The following is a 14598-nucleotide window of genomic DNA, read 5'->3' as shown; positions in this document are numbered from 1 at the left end:
TACGTCATATGAAATGGCAGGCGTGGCCAAGAGTACAGACAGGTGACATGAGAAAAAGGCGGCAATTAGGGACAAAGGATGACAAAGGATGGTTATTCTGTTGTAGACAGATTCAAAGTGTATGGCCTCCTGGAGGCCATTTTGTAGGTTAGCACAGCTATGTGAATATTTGGGGGAGGTGGTGAATTACAAAAGGAGAGAGAGGAACAAAGGTTTAAAGTGTTTGGATGTAAATTCCACAACATAAGTCACCCGGTAATGATGGCATCCAATGAGAAGTTTATCTGAAATTCTCGCACATCCTAGGACCATTGCTGCTAGAAATGTTCAACATTGCAATACAACAGGAGTTTGGTAGAGATGTAAATACAGCTATAATAAATCTAATCTTGAAGAAAAATAAGGACCCATCCAGATGTAACAACTACCGCCCCGTGTCTCTGCTAAATCCATCCATCCATCCATCTTCATCCGCTTATCCGGGGTGGGGTCGCGGAGGCAGCAGCTCCAGCAGGGGGCCCCAGACATCCCTTTCCCTAGCAGCATCAACCAGCTCTGCCTGGGGAATCTTTAGCCGCTCACAGGCCAGTGCGGAGATGTAGCCCCGCCACCTAGTCCTGGGTCTACCCCGCGGCCTCCTTCCAGCCGGACACGCCTGGAACACCTCCCTAGGGAGGCGCCCAGGAGGCATCCTCACTAGATGCCCGAACCACCTCAACTGGCTCCTTTCGACGCAAAGGAGCAGCGGCTCTACTCCGAGTCTCTCCCGGATGACTGAACTTCTCACCCGATCTCTCAGGGAGACCCCAGCCACCCTCTCTCTAAATGCAGACATTAAACTTTTCTCCAAGTCACTTGCAAGCCGTTACACAAAAATACATGCCAAAACTGATCCACTCAGACCAAAGCGGTTTTGTCAAAGGGCGGTTAGCGTCAAATAATTTAAGACGGCTACTACATGTACTTGACGCCTCCAGCGATATTACACCATCAGCAGTCCTATCGGTGAATGCTGAAAAAGCCTTCGACCGGTTTGAGTGGTCCTCCTTATGGTCAGTATTGAAACATATGGGCGTAAGCACTGGTTTCATTAAGATGCTTAAAACTCTATACACCAAACCCACAGCCTGTGTGGTGACCGGTGATGTATGCTCTCCTCCCTTTGAGATAAGCAGGAGTAGTTGACAAGGAGACCCAATATCAGCAATGCTTTTCATTCTGTCACTGGAACCCTTGGCACAAGCGACCAGATTATCTTCAAACATCAAACCAATACAGATAGGACCCACCCAACATCATATAAGTCCTTGTGCTGATGATGTTCTCTTGTATTTTTCAGATGTAGAGCATTCACTTCCACATATCCTCACTATATTTAAGCAATACAGTCAGGTATCTAGCTACAAAATAAATTGGACAAAATCCGTACTAATATACCACTACGTACCACTATATCGAATTAGAGATGATGAATACTCCAATATTGACATCACTGTGGTTTCACAGTTAAGATACTTAGGAATAAACATATTTGCTTCTCCACAAAAGACAATCACTAAGAACTATAGTGGTACTCTGAACGAAATTAAAGATAATCTAAAGACTTAGATAGATGGCAGAATGTACCAATCTTCTTGCCAGGCAGAATCTCTATAATAAGAACGTACTACCCAGAATTAAAGGAGTAGTAAAGGGGGAAATCATGTTTAAAAAAACTAGCACTTTTGAGAAAGTCTGACAATTGCTCTACCACTGTTTTGGTCATACAATGGATGTGGGTGGGCACAGTGAAAAATCATTCAAAAAAACATGTTAAACTCTCAATTTCAAAGACAAGAAACTCACCAAGGTGTTAGTTGGCGTTCTGACATATAATTCGCCATAAAGTAATATTCTAGTTCATCTGGAAAGGCTTTTTTAAATATTCAGCATAGAACTATTTAGTCGCAGGATATGCGTGTGTAACCTTCCGCAAACTAGGTAGCCTAGCAACATAAACAATAACAATAGTGTGATAGAATTTACAACTGGCATTCATTTCATATGACGTACAATGGGTTAGCCAATCACATCCTGGAAGCGCCGTACCTGTGTTTTGCTTGAATATAAGGCAGCGCAAGATCAGGAGGCGGCACTTCTTTGGATGAACCACTCATGTTGCGTTGTCCAGGAAGTCCTTGCGCTCGTATTGTTTTCTCAATAAACCAGACTTAACCTTTTGAGCGAATCTTGGTAAATCCTTTTTGACTAGATCAGTTAAATCCATTACAATAGCTACCGTTAGTAGTTCCCCTTCCTGAATCCCCTCTCCGGATTGATCTACACATCTACAACGGTCGCTTCAATACAAGTCAATGGATTTTATAAAATGATCAATAAAACCCTACAGGATTCATACTTTGCAGCGAATTTGATGTCAGAACACCAACGGACACCAATTACCCCCTCGGTGAGCTTCTTGTCTTTGAAATTGAGAGTTTAACATGTTTTTGAATGATTTTTCAAGGTGCCCACCCACATCCATTGTATGACCTAAACGGTGGTAGAGCAATTATTCACTTTCTCAAAAGTGCTAGTTTTGTCAACTTTTTGATCTGAACCATTGTATATGATCATAAGGTTAGGACAGTACTCCGAACACGATTTAATGATTGACATTTTGTTAGTCCAATCACATTCCAGATTGACCACAGTGAAGGCCGATTGAGTCGGCTATGATATCTGTGTTTCTCTTCCCACATCAAACTGTTCGTCTATTTGTCTTGATTCTAGCCATCTAAATATCTAAGCTGACATAAATACTTTCTGAGCTAGAGCCGTCTGAACACGACAGTTCCACTGGCTGACTATAGCCGGTAACGTTAGCTACTGTACGGGGTCTACGAGGTGCACGTCAGGCTACGGCATAGGCAGGCACGCAGATTGGCTGGAGGCGCAAATTGTTGGCAGCTCGTCCAAAACATTTCTAGAGACTGGGTCGTAACAACGGATCGGAGAAATCCACAGCCTGGCTCCTGCTTGCGTGAGAATTGATCACTTTGCGGTGCTTATTCCTCATCCAGTGATTGATGGGTGGATGGAAAACTTTCAACTGAATGTTCATATTGTTCTGATAATTGTAGGCTATAGCAACATAAGAGTGGCAGCATCGACAGCAACCCAAATGAGCTAATCCCATAGCTGTACCATTGCTAGCTAGCCATGAGCGAACTGTTGGATACTGCATTTGCTGTGCAACGTATTCCATTGTCCAGTTGTCAAATCTATTTGCCAACAAACTGTTTGAGAGCCAGCACACCTCAGTTTCCTCTAATCATATACATTTTTCATATATCACCTAAGCTCTCCAGCACCTCACCTGACCAATATCAATTATTTTCTCTCTTTAGAGAAGAGTACAATCCATTAAAACAACTATTGCTTACAATGTTTTATTGTTGTTTTGTAATATTTTATCATGAATATGATAAATACATGCTGCATGTAGTTAAAGAAAGTGTTATTCTGTTTTTCATATGCTAAAATTGACTGTAAATCCACTTTAAAAGTGATATTTCAAATAATAACTGACTGAGGGAAAGTGCCCCCCGGCGCCCATGGGCGGTTCGCCTCTCTTCCTCCTGGCCTCCTCAGTTTTTTGAGTCACCAGCTGCCACTGATGTGAGTATATGTTGCATGTGCATGATTGAAAAATGAATAAAAAGAGATTTATTAAAAAAAAATCAAGGTCACAGTTCTTAAAGACCTCTGGGGGAATGCAGTCTGGCCCAGCACTCTTTCCCTGCTTCAGAGTGGATTTTACCCTGGTAAGCTCCACAGTTGTAAAGGAGCCATCATCAATATTGAGATTTTCGAGGACCGCAGGTATCTCCTCTTCTGCTCCCCCCACTATCAGGTGGGTGCCTAGGAGGTTCCTGAAGTGGCTCCACTGGGCTGTTGCCTGCGACTTGGCCTTCCTTTGCCCTCTTTCTTCCACTCATCTCTTTAATGACCTCTCTTCCACTCATCTCTTTAATGACCTCTCTTTAATCCCTCACCCTAACCCGGGTCCGTATCCTTTTCCTGCCCCCTCCCTACCCCAACCCCTGCCTCTATCTGGGCCCAGGCACATTCACACTCACGCACACACAGACATACACCAGTGTTTGCCATGTCTCTCCTATGATGTTTTTAGCCTCTCTTACTCTGAAATGTAATTTAATGTAATTTATTGCTTTATAAATGTTCTTAGCCGGTAGACATACTCCAGAAGCTTGCTTGATCGCCTTGTTGAAAGGGGTCAGGGAAGAATTTTTACAGCTCACTTATCTGGCCCCTGGGTGATACTGTTTTTTTGCTTCCCTCTGGAATATGTAGGGGTGGGTCGTATGCCCACCTCCCTTGTTCTCTGTAAAGCGCATTGTGTTTCCTCTGGGTATGAAATGCGCTATACAAATAAAGCTTTGATTGATTGATTGACCTTCCAGGCCTCCCAGTATGGTTGCTCTCCTCAGGCTGCCACATGGACCGTGCCAGGATGTTCTCTCTCCAGTGGTTAAGGAGCGGCTTGACCAATACATGGGGGTGCTAAGAAAAAAGTAGATTTTCATGACAAGGGTGTAGGAATGATTTTGACATTAAACACACCGTATAAACACGCCATTTTCATAGCTATAATAAGCTGTTATTGCTTGTCAGCCAGCTTGGCCAGTTAGCTAAAGTTAGACGTAAGTTACTTATGCTAGTGCTAGTAGTAGGCTAAAAATCAAGCCATCAAACGTTCTGATTCAAAACTCATTTGTTGATTTGATCGTATCCAATGTCTAATTTCATGAAGTTTGTTAGTTTACCCTCGTGACAGAGACATTTACCTCATCCAAATGCAATCGTCCTCAAACTCACAGCAGGAGAAACGGTCACATTAACGCTCCACAAGTGAAAGTGAAGTTGGTGGTGATTGGCCAATATTCAAACACTGTCAAAACGAGCTACGCTCGTCCCTCGCCTGTTGTGTTCAAAATAAGTTTCAAATTTTCTCCACCTGCCCGTACACCGACACATCCGGAAATCTGACTATGACCGGTATAATTATACAGCGGTTATCACAAATATGAAGGAAAATGGATTTTATACCTTAAATCAACTTGTATATGGGGCACCACCCTGGCTATACAGGGAAACAGATAACCTTTATCAATAGTCTAATTTATCTATCAATCTCAGTCTGCAGGAGGTCTTGACTCAATCAAGTGACCTGATGACGCTAGGATGTGATCAAAAATGAATGAGGTTTATTGAAGTTATACTAATCAATTATCAAAATAATATTATAACACAATTCAATAATAGATGGAAAACACATGTGGCAATATGAAAACACAGCAGAAATTAAAAGAGTGATGTCATGGATTATCACAGCCTATCCTAAATCCTCTAAGCTTAAACAACACTTTGGCATCACACCACAATCATTGAGAAATGCTGGATGTCGACCTTGGTGTGGAAGCGCGTTGTCCTGAGGTGTCGTCGGCTCGGAGAATAGAAGAGGCACGTGACGTGATGGTCGCTCGGTTCGATGCAGGGGGATTCATCCAAATCCGAATTTTGCGGAGGTTTACAGCGTGAAGGGATGGCTGTTGTATTTTCCGTAAAATTAGTACTGTTTATAAGTTACTGTTGTTTAGAAATGCAGAGGCGAAAGGACCTATGGTGTTCACAGGACGACTTCAGAGCTTGGTAAGCATAAACCATGTAATTCCTGAACTTGAAATCCACGTATATTATACTTTTTAGAGTTTTTCGATTGTGCCCATGTGCCAGGGTACGCGCGCCAACGTTATTGATACAGAACTCTGTACTGCACAAAACAGAAATATTTTAACCTGTACTAGTCAGATACATGCCAGGGAAGCCAGGGATAGGGCTAAACATGAAATTCATTGTCCATATCCTTTAAAGGGGACCTAGGAAAAACTCACTTTTTAATTTTTTTTTGCACATATTTTGGTCTCTGATGGCTCTACCAATGTGCAAACATTGATGTCAAACAACCCAGTTGTTTGTTTGTGGTCTGCCCTGCATGTTCTGCCCTGTAATGTCTGCCTTTCAACAAGCCATTCTATTCTATGTAACTCTGATACAATACATGCACCCTATCCCTTAAATCTAAGCCAGTAATTTGTGTTTGTGTATTTGTTTGTGTTTGTCACAGAGGTGGAGAACATGGTGGACATGGTGGAAGCAGATGCAGCTGACTCGGGGACCAGTGTGGATCCAACACCCAGGGATTCACCTCCAGTCAGGGACGTGCTGGGACGAAAAAACGGCCCTGGAGTGTGATCCAGCCGCCTCTGTATATATAACAATGTTTCCGATTTGTCAACGGGGTGGGGGGGGGGATGCTGAGTGATTTGTCGATGGGGGGGGGGGGGGGGTGCTGAGCGAGTTTACCGCGGGCCAGGCCAGTTAGCCTAGCGTTATCCCCGGCGGCCGTTCTGTGATTGTCCAGAACCTACAGATAGGCAGCACGGCCCTGCCTCCAGTCAAGTACCCGTGCCTGCTCTCCCGCTACAAGGCTCACAAGAAACGCAGCTCAGCCCAGGACTCAAACTAACACAGATTAACACATACTTTGAAGTTATAAATGACTCTGACACTGATAATGTACTATCTTTCTGGGCCAAGAACCATGACAGATTCCCACAACTCCACCATATGGCACTGAAGGTGCTGTCTGTCCCTGCCTCCTCAGCACCAGTGGAGAGGGGTTTCAGTAGAGGGGGGATTCTAATGAGACCCCATCGTGCACGTTTAGGTCACAGAATGTTGCCATCTCTCATGTTTCTAAAATGCAACTGAAATCTACTTTAAACTTAGCGACCCCCCCTTCATGTGTTTACCCTTGGGGGGGAGCTTCAACTTACGAAGAGTGTTTTCCTACTGCAATGCAACTGCTCTAAATGAAACAATTTTGTAATCTTGAATTTTATGAGTTAGGTCACTGGATGTTTGATCTCTACGGAACTATATTAGGTATGTTACAGTATGTTACCTTGTAAACTATCAATCACAGCTTTGATTGATTGATTACCTTGTAAACTACATAAACGGGGAGATGGCCAGAACCTGTTTTAAAGTTGACATTTAAAATGTGTGTGAGATGTAAATACCTGAGATACTTTTGAAACTTGTGGACTCTTACACTACACAGTGAGAGACAGATGGTGGGGAGAGAGAAAGACAGAGAGAGACAGGGGAGAGAGAACGACAGAGAGAGACAGCAGAGAGAAAGAAACAGTGAGAAGAACTGTAAGTACAACATAATTAATATAGTAATTGTAAAGTATGCTTTTTAATTGGTTAGGTTTTAATTTGTAAAGTTTGCTTTTGAATGTTTGACATTCTAGTTTCGATTTAGCTATGTGGTTAGCAAATTGCACACACAAAAAGACAAAACTGAAGACGAAATAAAGATAGATAAGTTGATTTCAGCTCCTTCGTGTTTGTTTCTATTTGTTTGCTTATAGAAAACAAAGGAAAGTGTTCAGGCTTCACCAGTGTTGGACCCAAAAGCACTACTCGGGAGGCAGAAAGCAGGTGTAAAGACCAGCGGGCAGATTTTAATAACCAAAGGGAAAATAGGCAGAGCAGAAGGGAGGCCATAGTGGCTTCAATACTGTCCGTTGTATTTTAATGTTGTGTTTGTCTGTATGGTGCCCTCCTGTATCATTAGGTCTTCTCATTTCCATCGCACCATACAATTGGTAACCATCAGGTGGTTATAATCTGTACTGTGTAGCAGGTGCATTTCACTGTAAATGAATGAATGCTATAAAAATAATGGAAAAGGAAATCACAATTCTCACACCAAACTTATTATTTATTTTTCTTCTCATCGATGGGAGGAGATAAGGCTGGTAATAACTAACCTTGTGTCACCACAAGCCTGGTTTCTATTCACCATTCAGTGTTTGGTTTCTGGCATAGAGTGAGTAACTAAGTAAGTAAACCTTTATTTATTAGGCACATTCACACGACAGCAGTCGACCAAAGTGCTGAACAGTAGTAAAAATAATGGTTGATACAAATACAAAATAGGGAATATGCAACAATACAAACATTAAATACAGAAACTTATGGACAGGGTGAATGAAACGCCAGGGAGAAAACGTGAGTTTTCAAGGACGATTTGAAAATCTATAGGGTCTGCACATAGGCGATTTTACCCTCTGAGAGTAGAGGGGGCAAAATTTTGACGTGAGAAAAAAAAACAGTTCTGCCGTCCCGTCCCATCTATTTACAAAGAATGGCAGTTGTGAACAGTATGCTAATAAGAAATCTGAAAAACTTCATCTAGACACCACGAGCATGTCAATATGACTTTATGACCGAGCACTAGGCCATACCCAACATCACAACATCAAACTGCAACTGCCTGCTGGTGCTAGTTTCCTCGCCGATGGTGATGTTGCTAGTGTGCTAGCTTTGATAGCCTCTGGAGTCATTTCGAGTGGTAGCTTCTTCATTAGCATTGCCATTTTATTTTTTTAAATTAAGAAGTGGTCAATTGTTTTTATAGCTCTTTTCGCCATTGTGAGCAAGTTGGCTAGTTGTAGCTTGTTGAGCACTGTTTTTTTTTTTTTTTTTTAAGAATTTGAGCAGAGTTGGGGGGCACTTGCCCCCCCTGCCCCCCCCTATAAAATCACCCATGGGTCTGCGCTGATCTAATATGAAGAGGCAGGAAGAGGCAGGTATAGAGCCCTGTCACACAAATGCCGAATCGAGCAGCCTAGTCTCACCAGTCGCTAAGAATGAGAATAAAACATGGACATACCAATTGAAGTAGCCTATTCCAGAAGAAGTTATAGCGGCATCACAACATAGGTTTATGGGTAGGCCCGTTTTTGGACAGGGGGATTTTTATTTATTTATTAAATTACAGGACCAGAGGGGGGGTGGGGGTCTTTATTCGGCCAGAGTGACACACATTGCACACAGTGAGTGGCGACATGGCACACAACACATACACATGCAATTTTTCGGGTGTTGCCGGTGGAAATTGTTCCCTGCTTTCCTGCCATCCAAACTGGGTTCCTCCAGGGGCAGCCAGAAGCAGTGGGCAGACATCATCCCTGGCGCCCGGGGACCAAGTCCAAGTGTTCAGTCCAGGCCTTTGTCAGTGACCAGACTGAAGAGCATCTGTAATTCTGCATGTTTTTTGTAGTTATAAAATACAGTGCATTATAAATAGAATACAGTTCATAGCCTAATAAATGTTTTCATAATAAAATAGCATAATAAATACTAAATGGAATAAATAAAGCATAATAAATAGAATAGTTTATGAATGTACAAAAAGCATTTAAAATATCGTAAAACTACATTTATTATTTACACTGCAGGTGCGAAAGCTGGCATTTGAGCTTACACCTATCAATGCAAATATCCCCCAAATTGGGAAGGTGCAAGGATGGCATCCAGAGACTGGTTGATGGCATATCTGAAGAGGTACCTAAACCTTTCCATAAGGAAGCCACAGGCCACAAGCGTGTCAAGGGCAACAAGCTTCAACAGATTCCACGTTGCCCAGTTCTTCACTAACTTGGGGAAGATTCTGGGACCTCACTCCATCACAGCTGGACAGATGTAGAAACGGGCATTACCACAGTACAGGTCCCAGCATGTGTTATTGCAGAGCGGGGGACAAAGCAGGTGGGGGCTGCATTGGAAGTGGGTTGGGTTGGGATGGATGCAAGAGGACAATTTTCTTATTTTCATGAAGCATTTTTACAACTTTGTACAGCCAACCCTCCATCGCAAGGCAGGGCTTCTCTTAGACAACCACTCCTCCCACATGTCCATCAGGTGCATCCAATACTGCAATGACAATAACATCATCCTGCTGTCCTTCCCACCCCGTTGTTCACACAATCTCCAAGATGAGAAAATGATTTGCCCTCTTCTTGAAGTGTCCTTATGGTATCTTTCAACAGGTGCGTAAGCCTTAAAAATGGGACAGTGAAAAACAGAGGAAGGCTTGCACACAGAAAAGGGAATATCTACAGAATTTTAAGGATGCAAAAGTGTTCTGTAATCTTAAAGTCGCACAAAACGGTCGTTTGAGATCATCTAACTTCCGTAGTTTGACGTTTTTCCGACGCAAACAAGTTATGAGGGTGGGACATGCGTTTAGAGGAATTTGATTGGAACATTGACAAGTGGACGGGTTTTAAGAACTTTAGACAGATTCGATAGAAGGATAGCGTTGATTGACGGGTGGATGTCGTGAGATTATTGGCCTAAAATCTAAGGTACCTGTTGTCGTTGTAACACACAATTTTGTAATTTTTTTGCCATACATCGTTGAATAGGTGAACACTATGGCCAATTATGTGAACCAAAATGGGACAGAATGCTTTTTTCATTTCAGTGCGACTTTAAATCATGATGCTATACAAAAGATAAAGTGTTACCATGGTGAAACAACAAAAAAGAACAGAGGAGAACAGAGACATTTCTTCAGTCTGCCATAGAGGCAGAGCACACATCTAGAGCCTATTTATAGGGCCGAGATAATTGATGCTGATAATTGATGCACCAGGATACAGCAGAGAAAAACAACACTGGTTCTGGGCTGGTGCTGTAGAAGATTTGTAACAGATCTAGTCAAAAAGGATTTGCCAAGATTCGCTCAAACAGGTTAAGTCTGGTTTATTGAGAAAACATACGAGCGCAAGGACTTCAGGACAACGCACGTGAGTGGTTTATCCAAGTGAAGTGCCACAATCTGGTCTTGCGCGGCCTTATATTCAAGCCAAACACAGGTATGGCACTTCCAGGATGTGATTGGCTAACCCATTGTACGTCATATTAAATGGCAGGCGTTATCAACAGTGGTTGAGAATACAGACACGTGACATGAGAAAAGGCGGTAATTGCTTGAAGGGACAAAGGATGGTTATTCTGGAGTAGACAAGGTCTAGGTGTGTTGACCTCCTGGAGGTCATCCTGTCATGAATTAGGTTAGCACAGCTATGTGAAAGGTTGAGGGAGGTGGTGAATTAGAAAAGGAGGTGATGAAACTACAATTTCTTTGACAGTAGTTTACAAGGTAACATACTGTAACAGAGAATACAGACATGTGACATGAGGAAAAGGCGTTATTATTGCAGGGACAATGGGACAAAAGATGGTTATTCTGGAGTAGACAACGTCTAGGTGTCTCGACCTCCTGGAGAGGTCATCCTGTCTATGTGAAAGGTTGAGGGAGGTGGTGAATTACAAAGGAGGGGGTGAAACTACAATTTCTATGACAGTGCCGGTTCGGAGCTGGTTCAACTTGCAAACCTTCTGCGAACCTGTTTGTCTTTCAACAATTTGTGCAGAATTTCCGTGTGTCCCAGGAGTTGTTTGAGTACATCTGCAGTCGGGTTAGGCATGCCATGGGGAGAAGGAACACCAACTACCGTCTCTGTGTCGCAATCCGGAAATTAGTGGCAATTGCCATCTGGAAGCTGGCCACCGGCAGTGAATACAGAACAATCTCCCATCTTTTTGGGGTGGGCCTATCCACCATATTCAATTGGACTAAGGTGGAAAGGTATACAGCTATGTTTTTCTGTGAGTGTGTCTGTGTGCTCCTTAATGCCTTGTTGTGTGCTGCTCCATGTGGGCATGTGATTTGTCTTATGCTGCTTGTTGATCATGCTATGTCGTATTGTGTGTTGTTGTGTCTTGTAGACGTGTACATGTGCCCTGTTGGTGTTTTGATGGTGTGTGCTAATGCTTTGCTGTGTTTGTATGTGCTTTTAAGGGGAGACACCCCAGGTGAATAGGAAAAAAAAAATCCTTAATAGGTATCACCATTAATTAATTATTACAAGTTATCTGAAATCTTATGGATAAATATGCAAATTAGGCATTATATGCGCTAAATAATTTCGGGACATCCATTTTTTTTATTGGTTCAAGACAGATTCCAATTTCTGGTTTCATTTTGTTCACATATCCCTATTCAAAACTTTGTCCAAGAGGGATTTTTGATATCTCTTTGCTTCACTTCAGAAATCAGAAAATACTGTCAACAGTCATAAAAAGACCAATTTTCACCATGTTTTAGGGATAAACGGTTATATAAATCAGGCTATGAATGAAATTTTAAAAATCCCTCTTGGCCAAACCCTTCAGAATATGGATTGCAAGAAAACTGGAAAGTTAGGTGTATGTAGGTGCTACTCAAGTGGTGGTTTTGATGTCCCAAATATGAGAAGTAACTCATTTTGAGAAAACAGGCTTTGAAAATTTGTATTGTAAAAAAACATACATTTGCATTGGAAACCAATATTTACAAACACAGTATCCAATTACATCATTAGTAACACCATTACACAACATCTGAAAAGACATAGAAACTGAAAACTGAATAACACAGCATGTTGTGGATTCAGAATAGTCCAGGGGCCTCATTTATCATTGAGGTACGCCATATTTTACACGGTCTTTTTCGCGATTTCAGGCGTACGCCATTTTCCCCCCCCACATTGCGATTTATCAAGCCGAAAGGGCGAAAATTTAGTCGCCTTTCTACGCGCTTTTGTAGGACACCTCTCAACTTGTCCTACCGATTTACACGGTTTTCTACACCCTCTTTGAACACAGGGGGAACTGGCGACGCAGGTGGTGCGTCGGTGAATTACAATGTTTGATGGAGAGAAGAAGAGCGACAGTTTCTGAACGCACAATCATGTAGGCTAATAGCCCAATTCAGCACAAACATATATCGTGTATAATATGTGATCATGTGGACCTGTTTGCTGTTTGGTAAGCATATAAATGACAGTCCTCCTGTGCGTAATGCGAGCCTAAATGAATCTGGCGCTACTCGGCCTACTGGCCGAGATAGAACTCCAAAGAGGTGACGGCGATGGCGACTGCACCCACATAAGGGCACCATCAGTGAATGAATACGTCTATGTGAATCGCTAAAATGTGCACACTATAAATACCCAAATCATATGTGACATGCTCATCACAAGTGTAGTGGCACGGTGGCCTGGCTCCACGCATGACTCATTCATCCTGGCGCACAGCAGGGTAGGGGCTAGACTGGAGGCAGGCGCTGCGCGTGACGGCTGGCTTGTTGGTGTGTGCATAGCCAAGATACATATTCTTTGTCTTATTTACTTTAATCTTTATTAGCATTTTCCATCCATACAACGACAATACAATAAAACATAAAAACTTACAATAACAGCTTATGGGTACTTCCATCCATGCAGCTTTTTTTTCTTACTCAAATATGACAATTTTAATATTAGTGGTATCATCACACTTCCTTCTATAATCCATCCATTTTTCCCATCTCCCTTCAAACTTTCCTTCCTGCATCCTCAATGCATAAATAAATCTCATAAATCTCCTCCACAACACCCACCACTGCTCCTTGGTTGGGGGTTCCACCTTATACCAAGCCCTCATTATTGTCTTTTTACTAGCAACCAATAGTACTTTCACTAGGTATCTGTCCCCTCCTTGTACATCATTCTGTTATGTTTGCCAAGATGTATATTCAAAGCTGATAAGAATGAGAACCAGTCAAGACCCCACCACAAAATGAGGACCCAAGCCCTCAGCCCCCTCCCCGTCATGAGGTTTACCAGCGGGGCCAAAGGGCCCACACTGAGGTCATGCGCCAGCTATGAAGACACAAACAAGTAAGGTTCACATTTCTACCATTTTATTGTCTGTTGGTGGGTGACTGTGTGAGGTGTGTGAGTGCGTTTGTGAGTGAATGTGTGAGGTCCGTGAGTGTGGTAGTGAGTGACTGTGTGAGGTCCTTGAGTGTGGTAGTGAGTGACTGTGTGAGGTCCGTGAGTGTGGTAGTGAGTGACTGTGTGAGGTCCGTGAGTGTGGTAGTGAGTGACAGTGTGAGGTCCGTGACAGCATGTGTGAGGGAATGAAGTGCAGTGAGGATGTCCTGTTGGCTCTGGTGGTGTAGTGTGGTGACCTCCACCAACTGCTGAACAACTGCCCCACAACTGCCCCAATCCCTTCTGCCATTTCCCTCTGGGCCTCTAGGGTCATGAGCCTCCAGCACAGCGTCTGAGAGGAAGCCCAGCCCTCAGGGACCCTTGAGGCAGGGACGCTGGCAGCCGGAGGTGGAGGCGTGGGCGGTGGAGACGGAGGCGCTGGAGATGGCACTGGAGGTGGAGGCCGGTGCGCTGGAGGTGGAGGCACTGGAGGTCGTGGCACTGGATGTAGAGGCTGCAACCGGCGGGGGCACGACCGTCAGGTCAAGGACCACTGCAGACTCCCCCTCCTCTGAGTCCCACCCCACGTCAGAGTCTGGAGAAACAATTTCAGTCATTTTCTTTGAGTTTGTCTGTTAACTTGATTATGCATTAAACATTTTACTGTGTAGCCATATTCAATTGATATGTTTTTCTGTTGGCAGCCAAATAAATGCTTAAGTGTGATTTACCGGGTGATTTAGATGAGAGTCTTAATTTCCCAGAGGGGAAAATGTTTAATGTGGTCTAACATTATGAAGTGGTCATCTGTGTTATCGTTCCCTGTTTTTGGTCCTGAATCAATCATAGCCTACCACAGAATGTGTGGAAT

Source organism: Borostomias antarcticus (genome assembly GCF_949987555.1).
Source record: "Borostomias antarcticus genome assembly, chromosome: 12".
Classification (NCBI taxonomy): Eukaryota; Metazoa; Chordata; class Actinopteri; order Stomiiformes; family Stomiidae; genus Borostomias; species Borostomias antarcticus.
The sequence above is the reverse complement of the archived record's forward strand: the minus strand, read 5'-3'. Positions refer to the sequence as shown.